General features: G+C 37.1%; 1 long non-coding RNA gene across 2 annotated transcripts; it reads left to right on the forward strand.

The window, feature by feature from the left end:
- Positions 1-9,784: 9,784 nt before the first annotated feature.
- Positions 9,785-20,069, forward strand: LOC121387327. Of its 2 annotated transcripts, none has more exons than XR_005959791.1 (3): positions 9,785-9,830; positions 14,389-14,467; positions 19,674-20,069. It is a non-coding gene; the product is annotated as an uncharacterized LOC121387327 (long non-coding RNA). The 2 variants fall into 2 exon arrangements; XR_005959790.1 differs by lacking the exon at positions 9,785-9,830 and adding an exon at positions 10,914-10,986.
- The last annotated feature ends 4,735 nt before the right edge of the window (positions 20,070-24,804 follow it).

Here is a 24,804-nt window from a genome sequence, read left to right on the forward strand (position 1 = left end):
GGATGAAGACTTTGGGTAAAAGCCTGGAACACGGTAACAATAGTATTTACAAATCAGAAGTGACAACTCATCCCAGATGATTTAACCGGCTTCTAAATGTCATCATCTTACAAGCCATGCACCATGGACCGAGTAACAGATCCAGACTATTCTCCTGACAACAATCTATGAATTATTAATCAACACTTGATGGATGGCTCTTATATACAAACGAACATATGAACTTTTTCAATCATTCAGGGGCAAAAATAAAAAGCCCAACATTTGCTACTGTCCCAAAGGAATAGTGCAATGAAAAAACACTAACCTGTCTGAGAAATGTGCTATCCCACTAAAGATGCTTACAGTAATAATTGAATAGTGTATTACAAAACCTGTTCAAAGCAGTGCAATCTGCAATAGTATGTATATCTACCCATCTACATAATTGGAACTAGAATCATAGACTCTTAGCCACTAAGGTGTAAGGGTGGGTGGGACCAGGGCTTGGAGTTAATGGTGGCCATGTGGCAAACTGCCATATTCTCCAATGCCCCAAAAATTAAACAGCGGCCAAACTAGCCATGCCTTATTTTGCTGTAGTAATATGAACGTGACCCTTAAAAGTTGTTTTATTACAAAAACATGATATTTTTCAATTATTTACCTCCGAATTGGTGCTGTTGTATTAAAATATATTACTTGTTAAAGCTTGCCTTGTTGCCCTGCATTCTGGCTGTAACACACATGCATGCATGCATGCACGCATGCACACACACACGCATGCACACACACACGCATGCACCCACATACATAGACACACACACACGGATGTACATGCACACACACACACACACACACATACAGACACACACACATACACACAGACACATACACAAACACACAGACACACACACAGACACACAGACATAAACAGACACACACTCATTTACTCTTACACACACACACACAAATACACACACACACACAAATACACACACACACACACAAACACACCTTCCAATACACACTGCATGATCGGTCTTGACCAAATAGCTTTTCCCTCTTATTTGCCAAATCCAAAGGGGCTCATTCAATTTTAAAGGGGCTGGCATATTTAATTAAGGCACACACACTATAAATAAAGACCAGCAGATTCATTAGATTCAGAACACAGCATTTTACTCTCAATCTGGCCGAGAAAAAAGAAAGAAAGAAATGTTTTATTTAACGACGCACTCAACGCATTTTATTTACGGTTATATGGCGTCAGACATATGGTTATGGATCACACAGATATTGAGAGAGGAAACCCGCTGTCACCACTTCATGGGCTACTCTTTTCGATTAGCAGCAAGGGATCTTTTATATGCACCATCCCACAGACAGGGTAGGACATACCACGGCCTTTGATATACGTCGTGGTGCACTGGTTGAAACGAGAAATAGCCCAATGGGCCCACCAATGGGGATTGATCCCAGACCGACTGCGCATCGAGCGAGTGCTGTACCACTGAGCTACGACCCGCCCCAATCTGGGCAAGATGTGCGGTCAGTTTGGGATCGATCCCTGTCCGTGGGCCCATTGGGCTATTTCTCATTCCAACCAGTGCACCACAACTGGTATATATCAAAGCCTGTGATGTATCCATAGGATGGTGCATATAAAAGATTGCTCGCTACTAATGGAAAAATGTAACATGGTTTCCTCTCTAAGACTATATATCAAAATTACTGAATATTTAACATCCATTAGCCGATGATTAATACATCAATGTGCTCTAGTGGTGTTATTAAACAAAAACAAACCCTCTACTCTCGTTCAAGAAGACTTTTTAAACTTACTGTATGTGATTGCATCAGGCCAAACGATCCGAGCTTTTGTTGAGCCAGAATACTGCTGCAGCTCATGTAGATTCTGTGTTTCTGTTGTATCAATCTAATTAAAATTAGCTCCACATTTGGGATTATGCCGAGGGTATACGAAATGATTCGGGTGAATTACGAAGTATGCCAGAAACTAATTTCAACATAAAATTTTATATAAAATTTGTTTCCAAACGGAAAAAATACCTGTGATGGTATAGCCATAAAATCTGTTTATACTAGTATACAATCCAGAGTTTATTACTGCACTTTTTCCCCTTTTTTTTCAATGTTGAAATAGACCAACAAGTTTGCCTATTGGATAAGTAGTCTCGTCCGATATTTTTAGAATTTGTATGCTCCCGAATAACGCTATAAAAGGCGAAGTGTAATTGGTCGATATTTAAATTGTTATTTATAGATGAAATGTCATCTGGACATGGGGTTCCACGCAATGCTGTTAGATCTACTGGTGAGACCATTCATGATGGAATACGGCAAGATTTGTTTTACTAGTCCATTTGGTAAAATCACTCATTTCGGATATTATTTTAGATATATTTTGACTCCTGTCATTTAGGAGCGGGATGCAGCTCAGTGGTACAGCGCTTGCTCGGACGGTACAGCGCATGCTCGGACGGTACAGCGCATGCTCGGACGGTACAGCGCATGCTCGGACGGTACAACGCATGCTCGGACGGTACAACGCTTTTCTGATGCACGATCGATCTAGATTTGATTCACATTGACTTATTTGTCATTCCAGCCAGTGCCCCACAACTGCTGTAACAAAGGCCATGGTATGTACTATCCTGTCTGTGGGATGGTGCATATAAAAGATCCCTTGCTGCGATTCATCAAAAAGTGTAGCCCATAAAGTGGCGACAGAAAGTTTCCTCTCTCTATATCTGTGTGGTCCTTAACGATATGTCTGATGCCATATAACCATAAATAAAATTGAAGGAAGGAAATGTTTGATTTAACGACGCCATGTAACTGTAAATAAAATGTGTTGAGTGCGTCATAAAATAAAACATTTCCTTCCTTCATTCCTGTCATTTATCAGCTACTACACACAATTTTTCAAAGTAAAATACTTAAATTGCAATGAGCAATAGTATACACAAATCTGCTCCAACTTGCAACCTGTAATAAGCAACCACCTGTCTTATTGTCACACACCCCATTGGAGCAAACACAGTGCGAGTTTTGGTATCACAAAGTTATATCCCACATGTTGGTGTTTAATTTAAAAACATGTGATTGGCTGATCCATGATGATGACCTGGATGTTTAAGCTAAACGGTCGACAGAAATCAAAAAAATTCACTGTTACAGGTACATATAACTAACTAACTAACTAACTAACTATCTATCTATCTACCTACAGTCAAACCTGTCCTAGTGGTCACCTGTATTCAGTGGTCACCTGCCTTAATCCCAAATGATTTATAACGTAAATGCACCTGTAATAAGCGGTCACCTGTCTAACGCAGCCAGCAGCCACCCAAATCGGATCCCAAATTGCTAAAATACCTGTATTAAGCGGCCACAGTAAATGTTCTCTATTATATAAAAGGGATATTTAACAACAGAGATAAGGTGCAGCAAATAACCGATCTTCACACTTTCAGAAATACTAGTACCCATTCAGTCCTGACATCTCTACTGTGCATCAATTAAGAAAGTATTACTATGGAATGCATCTAATTGCCTCTGAGCAGGCTATGCTTGACATTTGTAGATTCACTTATGAGGACAATACACCGCAGGAAGTAGAAATTAAATAATTAAATGGGAAGAGAAAACAAATTTGTTGAGAACAGTTAATTTAATACATCCCAGTTGCATTTTTTTCCTGAAGGAGGCGACATGTCAAATGTTTATTTATAGAAAACTGTGAAGCACACATCCGTTAGTTAGCAGTACAGATGCTAAAACAAGAAACAACAACAAATGTTTTAGACTTTATGTCGCAACCTGTAATCAGCGGCCACCTGTCTTAAGTGGCCACTTTTATCTACTCCCTTGTGTAACTGCTTAAGACAGGCTTGACTATATATACATATATATATATATATATATATATATATATATATATATATATATATAGAAATAATGATAAAAGAAAACAAGTGTACAGTATATATGTATTTTAAAAAAACAATTTAAAGAAATAATGATCCTTTTACATGTTTCAGTCTGTACTTATCTTCAGAAAGGAACTAAATAACTGCTAAATATGACGTCATACATATTATGACGTTACTGTAGTAGAAGGGGATTGATTTAATTACGTCATTGTTGCTTTTATCTAACGAAGATCATTAAGAAGTGGACAAAACTTTCTAATAAAATACATTTCCTTTGTCTTTCTTTTCATTTCATCATTGGTATCTATGTGATAAAATGGGAAAATGGTGAATTTAATATCTTTTTGTGCCGCACATGTATTTAAATGTGAACTCAAGGGTATGCATCTTGTTTCAGGTTGTTTTATTTGCTGTTTGTATATGTATATGTATATGTATATGTATACATACATATACATATACATATACATATACATATATACTACCAGCACAAAACATCATAAATATATTTTACTTGGAAGTGCTCCCACTGCATCTCTCCCACAGTTTGAATACTAAATCCTCCAGTGGACTCAGTCATAATAGTTCATGTGCATAATTAATGCCTTCAAAACTTAACTTACTCAGTCTGTAATATATATTTGTAACTACAATTTACTTTTAGAAAAGCTAAAAAGTTGAAGTTTATTTTGTTTAATGACACCACTAGAGCATATTGATTGTTTAATCATCGGCTATTGGGTGTTAAATATTTGGTATTCTAACACTGTAGATATAGAAAGGAAACCTGCTACATTTTTCCACCAACAGCAAGGGATATTTTATATATGCACCATCCCACAGATAGGTTAGCAAATAACACAGCCTTTCATGTCCCAGTCATGCACCATTTGTAGCAAGGGATCTTTTATATACACAGAATGTGAAATAGCCCAATGGGCCAGCACCAGGGATCAATCCTAGACCGACCGTGCATCAGGTGAGCACATAACCACGTCTCACCCTGCCTCTATCCCCATCGGTGGGCCCACTGGGCTATTTCTCGTTCCAGTCAGTCCTCCACAACTGGTGGTACAAAGGCTGTGGTATGTACTATCCTGTCTTTGGGATGGTGTATATAAAAGATCCCTTGCTAATGATCTAAACATATAACCGTAAATAAAATGGAAGAAAGGAGATGTTTTATTTAACGACACACTCTGTAAATAAGATATGTTGAGTGCATCATTAAATAAAACATTTATTTCTTTCACAGACAAGAGAATTTCAGGTTCACTTGTATGTCAGAGTAATCAATTTCAATTGTGCTCCTTTTTTTTGTTTTTCATTGGATAGTATAGAAGTGGCGACCTGGTCGTCACCTAGGAACTACCAGTTGTTAAATTGTTATCACACATGTGTGTTATCAGTATGTGTTATACAAAATAATGAATGATGTCACCAACCAGTGCAGAAAAAAAATCCAATATCACTAGCAACTTTGTGGATGATAGATATATTTGTTACCTATTACCCCCCTCTACATCAAACAAAAAATTATAACTGGAACAGTTAACATTACAACCCCTCAATACCCCACCCCACCCCACCCACACATCCTTTACTGAATACTGCTGATACGTTTGTGGTCACGTGGGATTTTAAAGTTTCCATCGATCAACCATACGATGTCATATGCACCTCATAACATACTACCCCTCCAGTAAAACGTTAATCCGTCCCGATACTAATTTATGTAGTCAAAAATCGCACCAGCAGTTTTAAGGGAGAATCACTTTAATGAGCACACTGGACTACAAATTATGAACAAACTTTAAAACTGCTTAAAATTAAACTTACTTACTTATATAAATCGATCTAGTTTGTTGACAGCAATTCTTGATACCTTCCGTGTCCGATTTTATGACGTAACATTTTGTCAACCAATCATGCCTGACTGGTCGTCCAAAGCCCTTTCAAAGAAACAACGCTGTCTTCTACCTCGGGTCCAACCAAACAATGTACAGGGTGTAGATAAGTAACCGTCAATTGTCGCTTGTTTTAACCACACACTAAAGTTAGAAACTGGCAAACAAACAAACCAATTCTAAACGTGTGGTAAATAAGATACTTGCACCTTTATAGATTTTGGTACTGGGACGTCTATGAAGTAATAAAATGCTAGTTCCACACCTTTAGTAACAAATGGACTATGCCAAATGTTTCCCTTCTGAACCTCATCACTTTGTACTTGGTGAATCACATGCGCATACCTGTCAAGTAACAATTAACACCTTACATTGTTAAAACAGTCATATAATTTTTGGAACAAGAACTTTTAGGAGTTTTTTTTCCCCCGGGTATACCTGTTGGACCGGTTTTTGTTCACGCACTCTTCACTGGCGGATACAGAGGGGAGGGGTCCAGTGACTAAAATTCGCCCGCCTGTTTGATGAAGACAAAATGTTAGAACTGCTAAGACATGCAGCTTGACTTGTATTGTTTATGAAGTAAAACAATAATGCAGTACAAAAATAATAAAGGTACAATTGCGCGTGCTGTAGTATGCAACCTAATCTGGGGTGGCAGTCCTCTTTGTGGTGATGCAAGAGAGATGAAACAAACTTTGTAGCGATGCACGGGGGTAAAATCTCCAGGATTTCCTCGGGAGTGGCGGTCTTCCTAGATGAAGCACGCACCCGTGTACGTTTAATTTGGATAGTGTAGGCCTAAATGCTACACTACTAGGCTACTAATAAAATAAATATCGAAAGATAAATAAATCTGTAAAAAAACAAACAACAAAAAACATTTTACCAAAATATACGATGTAGGCCCTACTTAGTTATTATATTACATAGCATAAACACGTACTTTATTGTTTAATACAGTACTATTTGGACGGTTATGTCGTCATGTAAGTATTGGTGTCACTTTTGATCTAATCTGTTCTTATTTCATGCAGATTGCTTAAACTTGAAACAATACCGACAACGACAATAAATTAACTGACCTTTGGAATAAACCCTGTAGTAATGAGAAATGTCATTGTTATTACTAATGTGTGCATGCGCTCACGTTAGTGTGAATTAAAACTGCAACATAGATTTTAATTTTGTCCCAGAAGCTAATTTTCCTTTTTACTATAACATTGAATAACAACTGTCAAATAATAGCTTTACTAAATAATTATGGCGTATCTAGTCCATTCCAATAGGTTGGCCTATACCAATTAAAATCCCATAGGCGACCATGTCAACGTTTGTGTTTAAAAACACTATATGCAATATATCAACCAAACTATGTCCCATAAATATCAGTACTACAACGCCTACCTCAAAGTATTAACTGCAGAAAATGGTACCTTTCATGGCTCATATTCGGTATAACCAGATGTTTTTACAACACCCCTAGTTTCGCACAAAATTTAAGTCCTGTTTTTTTTACATGTACCCCATACATGTTCCAAGCACAAGGCTACTTTACACAGTGGTATTTTTTTTTACAACCAACACACTCACATTTATAACCAATCACAGGACTTGTGGTGTTAATTTCTCTATCAAAAGTTCGTGCACCTCGAACTTTGACCTAGCCGGAAATTAACTGTTTTAGTGCTATCAATAAGCCGACGACTTTCAGATTTTAAAAATACATGTATTGTCTTCAGTACGTTTTGAGCTCTATTTTTAGAAAGACCCAGCCTAAAGCCACAAAAGCGGAGTCTGGCGTTGTCACATACATAGCATGTTCTAAAGAAAGAAATGTTTTATTTAACGACGCACTCAACACATTTTATTTACGGTTATATGGCGTCAGACATATGGTTAAGGACCATACAGATATTGAGAGAGGAAACCCGCTGTCACCACTTCATGGGCTACTCTTTCCGATTAGCAGCAAGGGATCTTTTATATGCATGCACCAACCCACAGACAAGCTAGTACATACCACGGCCTTTGATATACCAGTCGTGGTGCACTGGCTGGAACGAGAAATAGCGCAATGGGGCCACCGATGGGGGTCGATCTCACACCGTCTGCGCATCGAGCGAGCGCTGTAACACTGGGCTACGTCCTGCCCCTAGAATGTGCTATGCCTTGTGCTGCTATATATGTAGTTCGCGCCAACACAGACGTGGTGCATTTTGTCACATTCGATTCAGTTTTAATGTCTTTCTTTTTCAACTGGTACCTTACTTGCCAGACCCTAAAATCGATGGTCGCCCAACGGACTACGCTTTTCAAATTCTTAGTCGCCCTTAGCCAATAAAGAAAGAAAGAAATGTTTTATTTAACGACGCACTCAACACATTTTATTTACGGTTATATGGCGTCAGACATATGGTTAAGGACCATACAGATTTTGAGAGGAAACCCGCTGTCGCCACTACAGGGCTACTCTTCCGATTAGCAGCAAGGGATCTTTTATTTGCGCTTCCCACAGGCAGGATAGCACAAACCATGGCCTTTGTTGAACCAGTTATAGATCACTGGTCGGTGCAAGTGGTTTACACCTACCCATTGAGACTTGCGGAGCACTCACTCAGGGTTTGGAGTCGGTATCTGGATTAAAAATCCCATGCCTCGACTGGGATCCGAACCCAGTACCTACCAGCCTGTAGACCGATGGCCCAACCACGCCACCGAGGCCGGTCCCTTAGCCAATAAAGGTCGCCGTTAGCGACCGGGCGACTGCTAATTTTCAACCCTGGGACGAATATTTATATAATTTGGAGCATTTTAGAAGGGCAGTCCAAACATAAATAAGAGATAGAAGATAGAATCGGACTATTTAATAATATTAAAAAAAGAAAGTAATTTCGACATAAAATTATGAACGAACGTCTAAAAGTTTGAAGTCCGATCTATATGTCCACGTGAGTGGCCTCGTTAAACGCGCTCTCTCACAGATGGTTGACCTAATTATTGACCCAACAAGGTATTATATGACAATATATACATTTGATTTGTACCTAAAAGTACTTTATTGAATCATCTACATAACCACCATATCACACTTATTATTGATATTTTATAAAAATAATTGAATTATGGGTACGGTCCATAATTCTGAGAAAAATAACGGCTATTTGGAGAGCAGATGTGTGACGTATTATTTTGAGTCACGTGACGGGCATTCCCCGAATAACCGCAGTGTCAAAACGATTCACCAAGCTCGTGTAACGAGAACGCTTGACCGTCCTCTACGACGTAGGGTAAATAGAAAAAACAACAACAATGAAAATAAGTTATTAGACATAATAAAAACATGTACTGAATGATAATAAGCTTATACATTAATTTATTTTAGTAACAGAAGCATGTTAAACGTCGACAATCCCGACTAGTTAGGCCTTTGCATCTATAGGTAAATTTATCGTTAGTCGTACGCGAAAAACTCTAAACATCTGGATCATGAACACCTTCATTTCCCACCTTGTCAAATTCATTATTATGCAAAATATGACATAACAGCTGACTTGGGATAGGAATTGTTACATTTTTAAAGAATACTCTGAACTAGACGGTGTTTATATACGATGTGACTATATATATACGAAGGCCGTGTATATACCTACGCTCAGCTTGTCATGAATGCTACTCTCACTTGTGGCTAGGGGTTGGCAGCTCTGTTTTTCTTACACACCTGTTGGTTATTCGTTATTTCTGACAACACATACTTGTTAACACATATACATGTATGTGCGATAATATTTTACAGACATATGACTGGCTGCATCTAGGCGATGATCAGGTCACCAATGCCATACCACCCAATGGAAAAGCACAGTAGAAATCGATAATTAGATGTGACGTACAAATTAACCGGAAATTGACTTGTCTGTGACGCACACAGATTTTAGTTGGAAAAGGCATTTAAATTTATTTTAAAACTGTTTTCTGAAGATATGTAAGAAATAGAATACTACATTCATGTCCGTTAGATACCATTTACCTTACAACTCGTTTAAAAACGTATACAACTCGCTTTCCCTCATTAGTTACGTTTTAAAACAACTCGTAAGATAAATGGTATCTAATGACAGCTCATGTAGTATTCGCTATGTATCTTATACAGACCTAACTACACTACTACATTTTATCAAAAATGTCATGTGTTCCTTTTTTCTTTTCATCAGTATATTATGTTTAAATTTTAAAACAAATTGTAACTGAGCTGTTTTGACATATTTTTATGAAACTTTTAAAACAGATTGTTTTGAATGCAATATATGCTTTGAATTCTGGCAATTAGTAACGTATTGTGGTCTATTAATATATGAACAAACAAAATAATATGACAAACACACGAAAATTTACGGAATGTTTCGACAAGATTCGTAAAGACACATTTTAGTTGACGATAATTTAAAACAAATAATAATAATGTAAATAGTACCCAACCTAAATCATGTCAATGTTTTGGGGGTTTTTTCTTGAAAAATTAAATTTGCACAAGGAATCTGACAATATTTTTATCTCATCGATTGACTTCGTTTTCAGTAAGTATTTATTATTTTAAAAATGCGATATTTACACTTCGGATGCACGATGTTAACATTGTTAATATTACATTCTGGTCCATCTCGAGTCTTCTATCGGTACTTAATTTCTTAAATGGTGTTTTTAAATTAACAACTAGTGCAACTAAAATGGGTTAAAAAAAAAATATTTTGCTATCTAGTTTGTTTAAAAATTTGCGTTAATCACAAGTGATTATTTGAAGCAACACTAAATTACTTTGAACTAACGCTGTAATGAAAAAAAAGAGAGAAGTTTTATAGTTAACGACAATACAATGTTACCGATCAAAATAATTCTGACAAATTACACGAATTTCCTAATTCATCGCTGAAATCAAATCTGTACACTATTTCTTGTCATTGTATTTTTTTATTATTTCTATTGATGGTCAAAGTTCACAAATTGTGTTTATAACCCTTTTGCTTAACGCTTCTTTGACTTGTCCTTGTAATGCATCAACTAAAATGACGGAAGCTGTCTATAAATGAATGCCGGCGATTCTGCAGAAATAATTAAATACCATGTGTCAGAAAACTAGAGAGGTAGGGCCTATATCTGTAATTAAGATTAATCGTAGCTGTATTGTTACTTTGTCAATTACTAAACATTTATCAAAAACAGCACTAACAATAGGCCTACAATGAACGATGTTTAGTCCGTCCTATCCTCCGGTACAATGTCGTTAAAATCACGGAACCAAAATTTCGTTTCCCATGCTTATTATAGTGAGTACGACTATTCAATGAAAATAATGTATATTATTATATAATGATTTTTTAAAAACAGTTTCTGATGGGTTCCGGAACCGAAAAAGTGTTTCCCATGAAATTTGAAATGTCATGGGCCTGAATCAGATTGAACAAAAACCAGGGTGTATCAACTCTACATAGACACACTTCTAGGTGCATAGTGTTCATTAATAGACGGTAGATGGTGATTTTCAGTAGCTACTTCTACCATCACCACTGCCTATTTTTTAAGCTTACAGTTATACACTACATCAGCTAATATAACTGTCTTCTTTTTTCAGCCGCCTACGTTCAAAGATGATGAACATAGTGTAGGTATTGGTGTTTTGGATGATGAACATAGTGTAGATATTGGTGTTTTGGTTGACCAAGTGATGCTGCAGTTGTCAAAGAAAGAAATGTTTTATTTAACGACGCACTCAACACATTTTATTTACGGTTATATGGCGTCAGACATATGGTTTAGGACCACACAGATTTTGAGAGGAAACCCGCTGTCGCCACTACATGGGCTACTCTTTCCGATTAGCAGCAAGGGATCTTTTATTTGCGCTTCCCACAGGCAGGATAGCACAAAACATGGCCTTTGTTGAACCAGTTATAGATCACTGGTTGGTGCAAGTGGTTTACACCTACCCACTGAGCCTTGCGGAGCACTCACTCAGGGTTTGGAGTCGGTATCTGGATTAAAAATCCCATGCCTCGACTGGGATCCGAACCCAGTACCTACCAGCCTGTAGACCGATGGTCTAACCATGACGCCACTGAGACCGGTCAGTGCCATGGAGACTGCTGTGGAGTTTTTAATTCTCTATGGCACATTTATTGCTGTGACTGTATTTTTTTCCACAGTATGTTTTTTGCGAATAGACATATTCTTAATTGCATTGGTTGGTTGTGCGGTACAGTTTTTGGCTCACATGCAATGCATAATGAAAGTCAACAGAATGACAATTTCTGTCCAGCCATCTGACTCAATTGTTATTTGGTTAAAGTTTGGTCAAAGTTTACATATGAGCACATTTTATTTGGTTTAAGAATGGTTAAGCTGTTTGGTTAAAGTTTCTCTGATTGCCGTTAACTCTTGATTTGTTATCTGGATGACTTTCATATTTGGCATGGCTGACCACCAAGTAATAAGTCTTTGAACTGCATAACATGCCCCCCCCCCCCCATAACATGCCCCCCCCCCCCCCCAGCCCTATGAATCTGACCCCTGGTCAAAGTAAGGTCGTTTAGAATTTTGTAATTCTTACATATACATTTTGTCATTAGAAGCAAAGGCTCTTTTATATGCACCATCCCAAAGACAGGATAGCACATACTACGACCTTTGATATACGAGTCGTGTGATTCTTGTCGGGTGAAGTGAACTCTTATTTTTGGATGAATTACAAACTATTGTACAGATGCTTTTCTTGAAATTGAAAAGGGGTGTTGCTGGCTGTCGCTCAGTGGTAGAGCCCTCACCCAAGATGCAAAGGTCATGGTATGTACTGTCCTGTCCATGGGAAAGTGGATATAAAAGATCCTTTTTGGCTTTATCTGTAGGAGTAGCCTTTGTGGTGACACTGGGTTTCCTCTCTATCAACCACATTTCAAAGTTATCATCTTAGATATCCAGGGAACATCTTGTTTTCAAAATCTTGATTAGCAATATTTCTAGTCAATTCATAGTTGTGTAGCAATCTCTGAAACTTGCATAGAGAATCACAATGCGATATAGAGCTTGGAGTATTGAAATTTGAGGTTTGGTACCGATATCAGTATTTTGGGGGTAATTTATACAGTATCGATACAGTATTCAGTACTGACACAATACCGATACCGATATTAAGCGGTATATTCAGTATACTTGGCTTTAAATGCATACTCTAGTTAAGTTTTACCCGCTAATTTCAACAAAATAAAATGAAATTCCATAAACAAGGTTCTCATCTGATTTATACCCAACTCATTTTGCGTTCGTCAGATATATTGTTAGTGCTTTACTAAATGGTGGGAAACATTTTCCAGTCCTGGACTTTCAGTGTTTTAAAATTTGCACAGTACGGTAAATCGGAATTGACATGATACTGATACTGAACGGTATATATGGTATACTGCCCAGCTCTAATGCGATACTGAACAAAATGTTCCCCGAGATCAAATATCATCAGTTTAAAATTTGCTCAGGTGATGTTAACCAAATATTCCTTTCCTTTAAATTTGCAATTTACAGTTTGGCTCTCAGGTAAAAGTAGCTTTGAAATAATGTACAGCTCAAACAGAAATCTGTCCCACAGGGAACGCCTTTTTTCATACTTTCAAATTTACTCCAAGTTATTTATTTCTGAGCCCATTGTTTTATAAATTGCACACAAAAATACAGGGCTCGAACTTAAGAATTTGTCTCCCACGGCAATTTTAAAAAGATCCTGCAAAGGGTGAAACAGTCCACCGACGGCAGTTTTAAAAAGATCCTGCAAAGGGTGAAACAGTCCACCGACGGCAATTTTAAAAAGATCCTGCAAAGGGTGAAACAGTCCACCGACGGCAGTTTTAAAAAGATCCTGCAAAGGGTGAAACAGTCCACCGACGGCAATTTTAAAAAGATCCTGCAAAGGGTGAAACAGTCCACCGACGGCAATTTTGAGCCTGCCTATGACAATTTTTTTAAAAGTGACATTTGCAGAAAATAAAGCTGACTGAAAGGCTATCTTGTTATTTGTAGACATCTTTTAAATGTGCAAATGTTAAATATTGGCAGATAATGTACACTAGGTGTGTACATTTCACCATTGTTGAAGAGCTCTACCTACAGCAATTTATATCTCAACGACGGCAATTGTTCGAGCCCTGAAAATAGTGAGGGGTGGTAGTATTTATATTTGTGGTGTATATGTTGATTGATACGCTGCAGGTAGGAGTTTTTGCCACATACATGTATAATACTATTGTTGTCTATGGGATTTGATTTCGTGGTATACACCCTCAACCTGTTGGGTTACTGGCTTCAATTTTAAAATAAGATATGATTTTGAATTATTTCTTAACTTTTTAATAATTTTAGGGAGAAAACTAAAAATTGGTATTTGAAATTGAATATATATGCATCAAACCAAATTTCAACCAAAACAAAAAACAAACCCAGATTTTTTTATTTTTTTTAGATAGCTATGCAGTTAAGTATAGATTTTAAAGTATATTTTTCAGGTTGGTGGACACACACCACCATGTTCTATAGCACCTGGTAGAGTGTCTCTTTGGACACCGCCTTGTAGTGGAAGAATTGGTAAGAAAACTTGCTTATGCAAGGTTTTATTTCTAAACTTTGACCAGCCTCAGTGGCGCAGTGGTTAAGCCATCGGACTACAGGCTGGTAGGTACAGGGTTCGCAGCCCGGTACCGGCTTCAACCCAGAGCGAGTTCTTAAGGGCTCAATGAGTAGGTGTAAGGCCACTACACCCTCTTCTCTGTTACTAACCACTAACAAACTAACAACTAACCCACTGTCCTGGACAGACAGCCCAGATAGCTGAGGTGTGTGCCCAGGACAGCGTGCTTGAACCTTAATTGGATAGCTTTATCATGTACTGATACAGATCAAGTTTGATTTTCATGGCGATTTACCCAATTTATATTTGCATCTTTGAATGTTCATTTCAATGCATGTTCCAAAAATTTGAAATGTTATTAAATTATTCATTTTTTAAAAGAGACATTAAAATGCATATGATTCCCTTAAGTGTGCACCGAATACGGTTATGGTAGGTGAGACCTTTAATTGCGCAGAACTCCAAATATATTTGGATGTAACTAAAATGATGAAATGTTAAAATGTTTGTTTTGATCAATAATGGTCAAGGATACTTCGTGTTTTACATGTATCTGAATGGAACAAATTGAACTCTCTTGTTTTTTCAATTAATTAATTAACAAAAGGCAATTAAGGCATTGTTGTATTATATCTGTGGTGTATAACAGGGTCGTAGCGTGATATGGACCTGGGCAGGTTCGAATATGAACCAAGTGGACCTTTTTCTATTTTGTTTTTGCACCACCCAAAACTTCATATTTATAAACCTGTATGTTTTAGTACTGAAAGCTGACCATTTGCTTCAGCCACCCCAGCCTACGCCCCTGTATAATATACACATAGTTATGTTGATTAACAGTATGCTTCTACCATTTTCATCTATTGTGTTTGATTGGAGGTGTGCTGTTTATCACATATCACACGAGTAATAAATCACTTGCCACATAAGGTCCGAGCGACTGATTAGCATATACAGAAAACAAGTGCAGTATAGGATGTACATTGACAATGAAGAGCACAAACATAAGGTCCGAGCGACTGATTAGCATATACAGAAAACAAGTGCAGTATAGGATGTACATTGACAATGAAGAGCACAAACATAAGGTCCGAGCGACTGATTAGCAAATACAGAAAACAAGTGCAGTATAGGATGTACATTGACAATGAAGAGCACAAACATAAGGTCCGAGCGACTGATTAGCATATACAGAAAACAAGTACAGTATAGGATGACAATGAAGAGCACAAACATAAGGTCCGAGCGACTGATTAGCATATACAGAAAACAAGTGCAGTATAGGATGTACATTGACAATGAAGAGCACAAACATAAGGTCCGAGCGACTGATTAGCATATACAGAAAACAAGTGCAGTATAGGATGTACATTGACAATGAACAGCACAAACATGATGTACATTGACAGGTCACATTAGCATATACAGAAAACAAGTGCAGTATAGGATGTACATTGAAATGAACAGCACAAACATAAAAACAAGTGCAGTATAGTGCAGTGATAAGGATGTACATTATAGGATGTACATTGACAATGAACAGCACAAACATAAGGTCATTGACAATGAACAGCAGCGACTGATTAGCATATACAGAAAACAAGTACAGTATAGGATGTACATTGACAATGAACAGCACAAACATAAAAACAAGTGCAGTATAGGATGTACATTGACAATGAACAGCACAAACATAAGGTCAGAGCGACTGATTAGCATATACAGAAAACAAGTGCAGTATAGGATGTACATTGACAATGAACAGCACAAACATAAAAACAAGTGCAGTATAGGATGTACATTGACAATGAACAGCACAAACATAAGGTCCGAGCGACTGATTAGCATATACAGAAAACAAGTGCAGTATAGGATGTACATTGACAATGAACAGCACAAACATAAAAACAAGTGCAGTATAGGATGTACATTGACAATGAAGAGCACAAACATAAGGTCCGAGCGACTGATTAGCATATACAGAAAACAAGTGCAGTATAGGATGTACATTGACAATGAACAGCACAAACATAAAAACAAGTGCAGTATAGGATGTACATTGACAATGAAAAGCACAAACATAAGGTCAGAGCGACTGATTAGCATATACAGAAAACAAGTGCAGTATAGGATGTACATTGACAATGAACAGCACAAACATAAAAACAAGTGCAGTATAGGATGTACATTGACAATGAACAGCACAAACATAAGGTCAGAGCGACTGATTAGCATATACAGAAAACAAGTGCAGTATAGGATGTACATTGACAATGAACAGCACAAACATAAAAACAAGTGCAGTATAGGATGTACATTGACAATGAACAGCACAAACATAAGGTCAGAGCGACTGATTAGCATATACAGAAAACAAGTGCAGTATAGGATGTACATTGACAATGAACAGCACACACATAAAAACAAGTGCAGTATAGGATGTACATTGACAATGAAGAGCACAAACATAAGGTCCGAGCGACTGATTAGCATATACAGAAAACAAGTACAGTATAGGATGTACATTGACAATGAACAGCACAAACATAAAAACAAGTGCAGTATAGGATGTACATTGACAATGAACAGCACAAACATAAGGTCAGAGCGACTGATTAGCATATACAGAAAACAAGTGCAGTATAGGATGTACATTGACAATGAACAGCACAAACATAAAAACAAGTGCAGTATAGGATGTACATTGACAATGAACAGCACAAACATAAGGTCAGAGCGACTGATTAGCATATACAGAAAACAAGTGCAGTATAGGATGTACATTGACAATGAACAGCACAAACATAAAAACAAGTGCAGTATAGGATGTACATTGACAATGAACAGCACAAACATAAGGTCAGAGCGACTGATTAGCATATACAGAAAACAAGTGCAGTATAGGATGTACATTGACAATGAACAGCACACACATAAAAAACAAGTGCAGTATAGGATGTACATTGACAATGAAGAGCACAAACATAAGGTCCGAGCGACTGATTAGCATATACAGAAAACAAGTACAGTATAGGATGTACATTGACAATGAACAGCACAAACATAAAAACAAGTGCAGTATAGGATGTACATTGACAATGAACAGCACAAACATAAGGTCAGAGCGACTGATTAGCATATACAGAAAACAAGTGCAGTATAGGATGTACATTGACAATGAACAGCACAAACATAAAAACAAGTGCAGTATAGGATGTACATTGACAATGAACAGCACAAACATAAGGTCAGAGCGACTGATTAGCATATACAGAAAACAAGTGGAGTATAGGATGTACATTGACAATGAACAGCACAAACATAAAAACAAGTGCAGTATAGGATGTACATTGACAATGAACAGCACAAACATAAGGTCAGAGCGACTGATTAGCATATACAGAAAACAAGTGCAGTATAGGATGTACATTGACAATGAACAGCACAAACATAAAAACAAGTGCAGTATAGGATGTACATTGACAATGAACAGCACAAACATACGGTCAGAGCGACTGATTAGCATATACAGAAAACAAGTGCAGTATAGGATGTACATTGACAATGAACAGCACAAACATAAAAACAAGTGCAGTATAGGATGTACATTGACAATGAACAGCACAAACATAAGGTCCGAGCGACTGATTAGCATATACAGAAAACAAGTGCAGTATAGGATGTACATTGACAATGAACAGCACAAACATAAGGTCCGAGCGACTGATTAGCATATACAGAAAACAAGTGCAGTATAGGATGTACATTGACAATGAACAGCACAAACATTATAAATTTAAATGATCCCAATTTACAGTGACAATAACAACTCAAAGATGTATCAAATACTGGGGCCGGCTGGGATTAAACCATCTTCTATCCCAAGACCGGCCTCGGTGGCGCAGTGGTTAAGCCCTCGGACTACAGGCTGGTAGGTACCGGCTCCAACCAATAGCAAGTTCTTAAGAGCTCAATGGGTAGATGCAAGGCCACTACACCCTCTTCTTTCTCACTAACCACTAACTAACTAACAACTAACCAACAGTCCTGGACAGACAGCCCAAATAGCTGAGGTGTGTGCCCAGGACAGCATGCTTGAACCTTAATTGGATATAAACACGAAAATAAGTTGAAATGAATGAATCTTCTATCCAAACAATGCGCTGTCACCATATTTGACGTGGACTATAAAAACATTCCTGAGATTAAATTAAGTTGAGATGGACTATAAAAACATTCCTGAGATTAAATTAAGCTGAGATGGACTATAAAAATATTCCTGAGATTGAATTAAGTTGACGTGGACTATAAAAACATTCCTGAGATTGAATTAAGTTGACTTGGTCTATAAAAACATTCCTGAGATTGAGATTGAATTAAGTTGACGTGGACTATAAAAACATTCCTGAGTTTGAATTAAGTTGACTTGGTCTATAAAAACGTTCCTGAGATTGAAATTGAATTACGTTGACGTGGACTATAAAAACGTTCCTGAGATTAAATTAAGTTGACGTGGACTATAAAAACATTCCTGAGATTGAATTAAGTTGACATGGACTATAAAAACATTCCTGAGATTAAATTAAGTTGACGTGGACTATAAAAAACATTTCTGAGGTTAAATTAAGTTGACGTGGACTATAAAAACATTCTTGAGATTAAATTAAGTTGATGTGGACTATAAAAACATTCCTGAGATTGAATTAAGTTGACGTGGACTATAAAAACGTTCCTGAGATTAAATTAAGTTGACGTGAACTATAAAAACATTCCTGAGATTGAATTAAGTTGACGTGGACTATAAAAACGTTCCTGAGATTGAATTAAGTTGAGGTGGACTATAAAAACATTCCTGAGATTGAATTAAGTTGAGGTGGACTATAAAAACATTCCTGAGATTGAATTAAGTTGTGTGCAAGTGCAGTCGCACACATCAGATGTGAAGAGCTTGTTATGGACTCTAAATACACATGTAGGACACCATTATTCCGTCTCCAAAAGTAATGTAAATGATCTTCAGTTTTCTACTCACTGTACACCCTCACCCCCGTTGTTCACAAGATGGTGCTAGACTTGAGGAATGGTGCTGCACCATGCTAAAACAAGCTAGGGAAAATACTAAATGTTTTTTCTTTCAGTAATGTTTTGGTATGTTTTTCACAGGAACTACTCGTGGAACTCCGGTACACATGGATACGTAGCATGGATATGTGTTGGATGTGGCCTACTGTTACAGATTGAAATAACAACACTGTAACATATATTCCTTCTGGCCTGTGTTGGATGTGGCCTACTGTTACAGATTGAAATAGCAACACTGTAACATATATTCCCTCTGGCCTGTGTTGGATGTGGCCTACAGGTGTACAGCACTCTCTTGGGCAGGCATGGATCCAGACCCCCCACGCACACACACACACCTCCTCAGGACAACAACTATATTTTTTATTTATGCATTTTAATATTTAGATGAAACAGCACAAATTATTGGGAGCATTTTAAAATTTAAAGTAATTTAACAAAAATAATTGTGTACCAGTAAACGCGGGCACTTTTCAAGATGGCCACTATATAATTAATGTATTAAAAATATAATACTATGCTGGTTTCGTTTTACCTATAAATATAAAATTTATAAAAACATGTTATATCAGATTTGAATGTATGCAGAGTAAGAGGACCAACATAACAACACTCTTAGCCTACATGTCAATTAACGTCATATCACAACATTGTCCCTCCCACTTTCGCATGTCATAATCGGTGGCGAATCCAGAAAATTCATTTGTGGGTGGGGTTGGGCGTGGGGAGACAATGTATATACACATGCACACCCTCACACAACACTTAATAAATATATACATACCGGGATTTTCCATATGTGGGTCATTCTACAGAAAGCGTCACTTTTCAAAATACAAATTCAAGATAAAACAGTTTAAAAATATAAATTTTTGTTGTTAACTTTTGGAAACTAAATAAAATTATATCTGGCCACGTAGAACTGTAATCGGCCTGCACGTGCAGACACGTTACACTACGAACACACTCATTATGTCATTGGTGGTACCGGACAGGTGGGATAGTTCAGCAGTGTGATCCAATTGGTTTATAGTGATCAAGAGCACATTGATCTTTTATTTGGGTGTCCGTAATAACATATATGGAATAACTTTAGAATTAAAAACTATTCAAGGGTGTAATTGTACATTTTCACACGGATATTCTGTATGTAACTTAAATTGTACACTTTGGCAGTTTTAATTATTTTAAACTGTGGAGTCATTCAAAATAAATTTCATCAAAGTCATAAAGGTAGAAGGTATGCGTTCCTAAACAAACAATTTAAATTTCAAAAATAAATTTTCTTGAGAAATGACAGCTAAAATATTCGTGCATAATACCAGTGACAAAAAAGTAACACCAATGACAATGTGTAACACCAATGACATTCGAGACTGTATTCTTGAGACTACCACTACTTGTTAGCAAAACTATGTAATTATATTTTCTTAATTGGTTTTTTTTTCTTTCTTCAGCCTACAACTATTCAGTGGCGTAGCCAGGGGGTGGGGGCATGCCAGGAAATTAGGGGTGGTCAGTGACGTACTCGATATCATTGTTTACTTGGCTGCCATGTGCCCCCCCCCCCCCCCACCCCCCAAATACAAAATGCTGCGTACGCCACTGCAACTATTAAAGACCTATTAGAATAACTGTGTGTTTCTGCATTGATAAGATATGGCCGGTCAGACCGTTTAAAAATATATATTATATTAAGACACAGGATTTTAATTTTGTTTATATATTAAATTAAAGATTTATTCATTCATTAATTTATGTAGTTATTTTCGTGCTTATATTAAGGCTCAAAATGTATTTTACTGTATACTTGTATTCCCAATAACAGTAAAAAGTTGTAATCCTACTTTTGCATTTACGCAAGCGCTGCAAAACTCTACGTTAAATGTTCCAAATATTTTCAGAAAACGAGGACGCCTTATAAATACGTGATGTCATTCTAATGTTTTCAGTACATACACTAGTTATACAGCAAATCAAACAAATTATGTCACTAGTCAAGAAATAAATCATACGAACTGTGTCATTATTCAAGAGTTAACTCTTTCCTTTTAACTAAAAAGCTATTTTAATGCAGGATTTTCAATATTTAAAAAAAAAAAATTCAGTAGCCTTTATTGGAAATGAAAACATACGTAATGTAATTTTCTGATATTTGACTACAACTTGGTAATACATTTTCAATATGATTTTAACTTTTCTTTATGATAAAGCTAACTTCTTAAACAGGAAAGGTTAGATCTAGTAGTTTCTAACTTCGTTTAGCATTTGGAAAAAACCCCAAAACATTTCCGCGCATGCGCGATGCGACATATTAATTTTTTAAAAACAACTACATGATAAAATATATATTTCTGAACTATGCATAGTGGACGAACACTTTGTTTAATATTTTTTTAAAAGGAAAAAGTCAGTTTGTCCAGCGTTCCGGTCCGGTCCGCGTTTTACCAACACCCATTGCTAAAATTTGGATGTCAATACAGATAGGCATTACGTTCATACCAGTGAATAGATTGAACAATATCAATTTTCTAATTAATTGATTCTTAATTAACAGAATTTATACAATTATTTACAATTGTTACCAATGGATTATTTGTCTACTATGCACTACAATCGAGTCACAAAAATGTAGCATACCTTTTATTTTGCAGATCGAATATATAATAACTGAAAACAAATTCTAACAATAGGGGGCTTAAAAGTCACAAACATTAAATGATTTGGCCTTGTTGATCTGGCACATATGAGATCATGTGACACGCACCGAATGTTAATCATCTTCCATTTAAAGTCAATTTCTACGAGTCAAGTGGGCCCAATATCGGTAATTTTAAAGAATAAACAAAAACGACTCTTAGTCTGTTCCACAGGGAACGCCTTTTTTCATAGGCTACTATGAAATTTAGGCTACTACATGTTATTTATTTCTGAGCCGATTGTTTTGTAAATTGGACACAAAAGTAGTATTTATTTTTTATTTCCAAAACACTTTTACTTGTCTTCTTACGTCAAACCAAACTGAAATTATTAACAAAAACACTTAATGGTTTTAGGGGTTTGTAAAGTTTTGAATTTAGATACTTACTTGTCTGAACTTTATTGTTAATGGAAATCTTCACTAACTTAAGAAAAACCTCAAATGAACGACAAGCAGACGACAACAAATCGGATGTTAATTGCGCGAACCAAGCACAACGCAGTTAGGAACGTTGAAGATATACTCTTTACATTCCAACAAAACATTTATTTTACCCAACGTGCCATTATGCAACTATGATGCTGCACAAGTCCCTTTAATTTTCAAATCATCTTCAAAAATATGCAAAGCGAAGAAAACGGCATCTTATTAAACACATTGTCATTGGTGTCACTAATGGTCACAATCTGATTAAAATTAGCTCTACTGGTCTCACCAGTAATAGGCGAACTTGTTGGTCTATTTCAACATTGAAAAAACAGTGGGGAAAGTGCAGTAATAAACTCTGGATGGTATACTAGTATAAAAAGATTTATGGCTATACCATGACGGGTCTTAAAACGAATATTATATAAAATTTTATATTGAAATTAGTTTCCGGCATACTTCGTAATTCACTCGAATCATTTCGTATACCCTCGGCATAATCCCGAATGTTTTCAAATTCTTTTCAAATCACTGGCATGATTTTGCAAGTAAGGTTTTGATTGGTCGAATGAAAGGTCAACTGGACATGAGCTCCAACGGGCTGCTGTTAGCTCCACATGTAATAGTGAAGCTAATTTTAATTAGATTGTAATGGTCATTGGTGTTATTCAGTACGCATGGTAACACTAATGACGGGTAACACCAATGACAAATAAGTGCATAATTAATTCATGCTCTCTAAAGACACAGTTGAGAAAACTGAAAAAGTGAATGTTGTAACAGACATACGATGTCTATAATAACATACAAAAAGTTTCTTAAAATTATTAACCATTACATAAATACGATTGTAACACCAATGGCAGTGAATAAACATACTTTTATAGTTTGACAACGCATTCGTGACATTTAAAGAAAACTATTCACAACTGTTCATATGTCTGCTAGTAGTAGGGGGGCCTGTATGGGGCCATGACCTACTTTTCCGTGATCACGTGACCTTGGTAGGAAACACTGGCCTTTGTGTAGGAGACAATGGCACAATGGCCTTTGTGCAGGAAACAATGGTCTTTGTGTAGGAAACAATGGCCTTTGTATAGGTGGGTGCAGGTGTCTGACCTTGGTAGGAAACAATGGCCTTTGTGTAGGAGACAATGGCACAATGGCCTTTGTGTAAGAAACAATGGCATTTGTGTAGGAAACAATTGGTGGGTGCAGGTGTCTGACCTCGGTAGGAAACAATGGCCTTTTTGTATAGGTGGGCGCAGGTGTCTGGTCTCGGTAGGAAACAATGGCCTTTGTGTAGGAAACAATGGCCTTTTTGTATAGGTGGGTGTAGGTGTCTGACCTTGGTAGGAAACAATGGCCTTTTTGTATAGGTGGGTGCAGGTGTCTGACCTTGGTAGGAAACAATGGCCTTTGTGTAGGAAACAATGACACAATGGCCTTTGGTAGGAAACAATGACCTTTGTGTAGGAGACACTGGCACAATGGCCTTTGTATAGGAGAAAAATGGCCATGAAGGAAACAATGGCCTTTGTGTAGGAGACAATAGCCTTGATGCAGGTGTGCATCCTTGGACTGGGCTGAGGGTGCCTCCCTCAGCATATAAAAAGAGCTGTTTTGTTAGTATTTTCATTCGTTCGCCGAAAAGTCTACAGATCAACGTTCATGTTTGTTGAAAGAAAATAGGCTCGTATTTGGATATAAAAAGGGGTGTGTTGTTAGTAGCGTCATTTGCTTGCCGAAAGTTCTGTGAAGGAGATCTATTTTTGCTTTTGGAGTTTGAAGATATTCTGAAAGAAGACGATGGCATCGGGATATTCGAGCAGTGTTAGTAGCAGCAGCAGCAGTAGCGACGAGGACGACGTCTTGGTCTGCAAATGTTCAGAAAGACATACAATCAAATGTAAAGGAGTGACTACCAAACAAGATGAGAAGAAGACGAGTATTCATTATACGGATCAAACGGATGCTACACGTGAAATTGGGGTTGGAACTGAAGATGGCGAACTCGTGGATGAACCCACAGATCAGACGGATGCTGCCTGTGAAACAGATGCTGCCTGTGAGGAAGACTGCTAT

This window comes from Gigantopelta aegis, chromosome 13 (assembly GCF_016097555.1).
Source record: "Gigantopelta aegis isolate Gae_Host chromosome 13, Gae_host_genome, whole genome shotgun sequence".
Classification (NCBI taxonomy): Eukaryota; Metazoa; Mollusca; class Gastropoda; order Neomphalida; family Peltospiridae; genus Gigantopelta; species Gigantopelta aegis.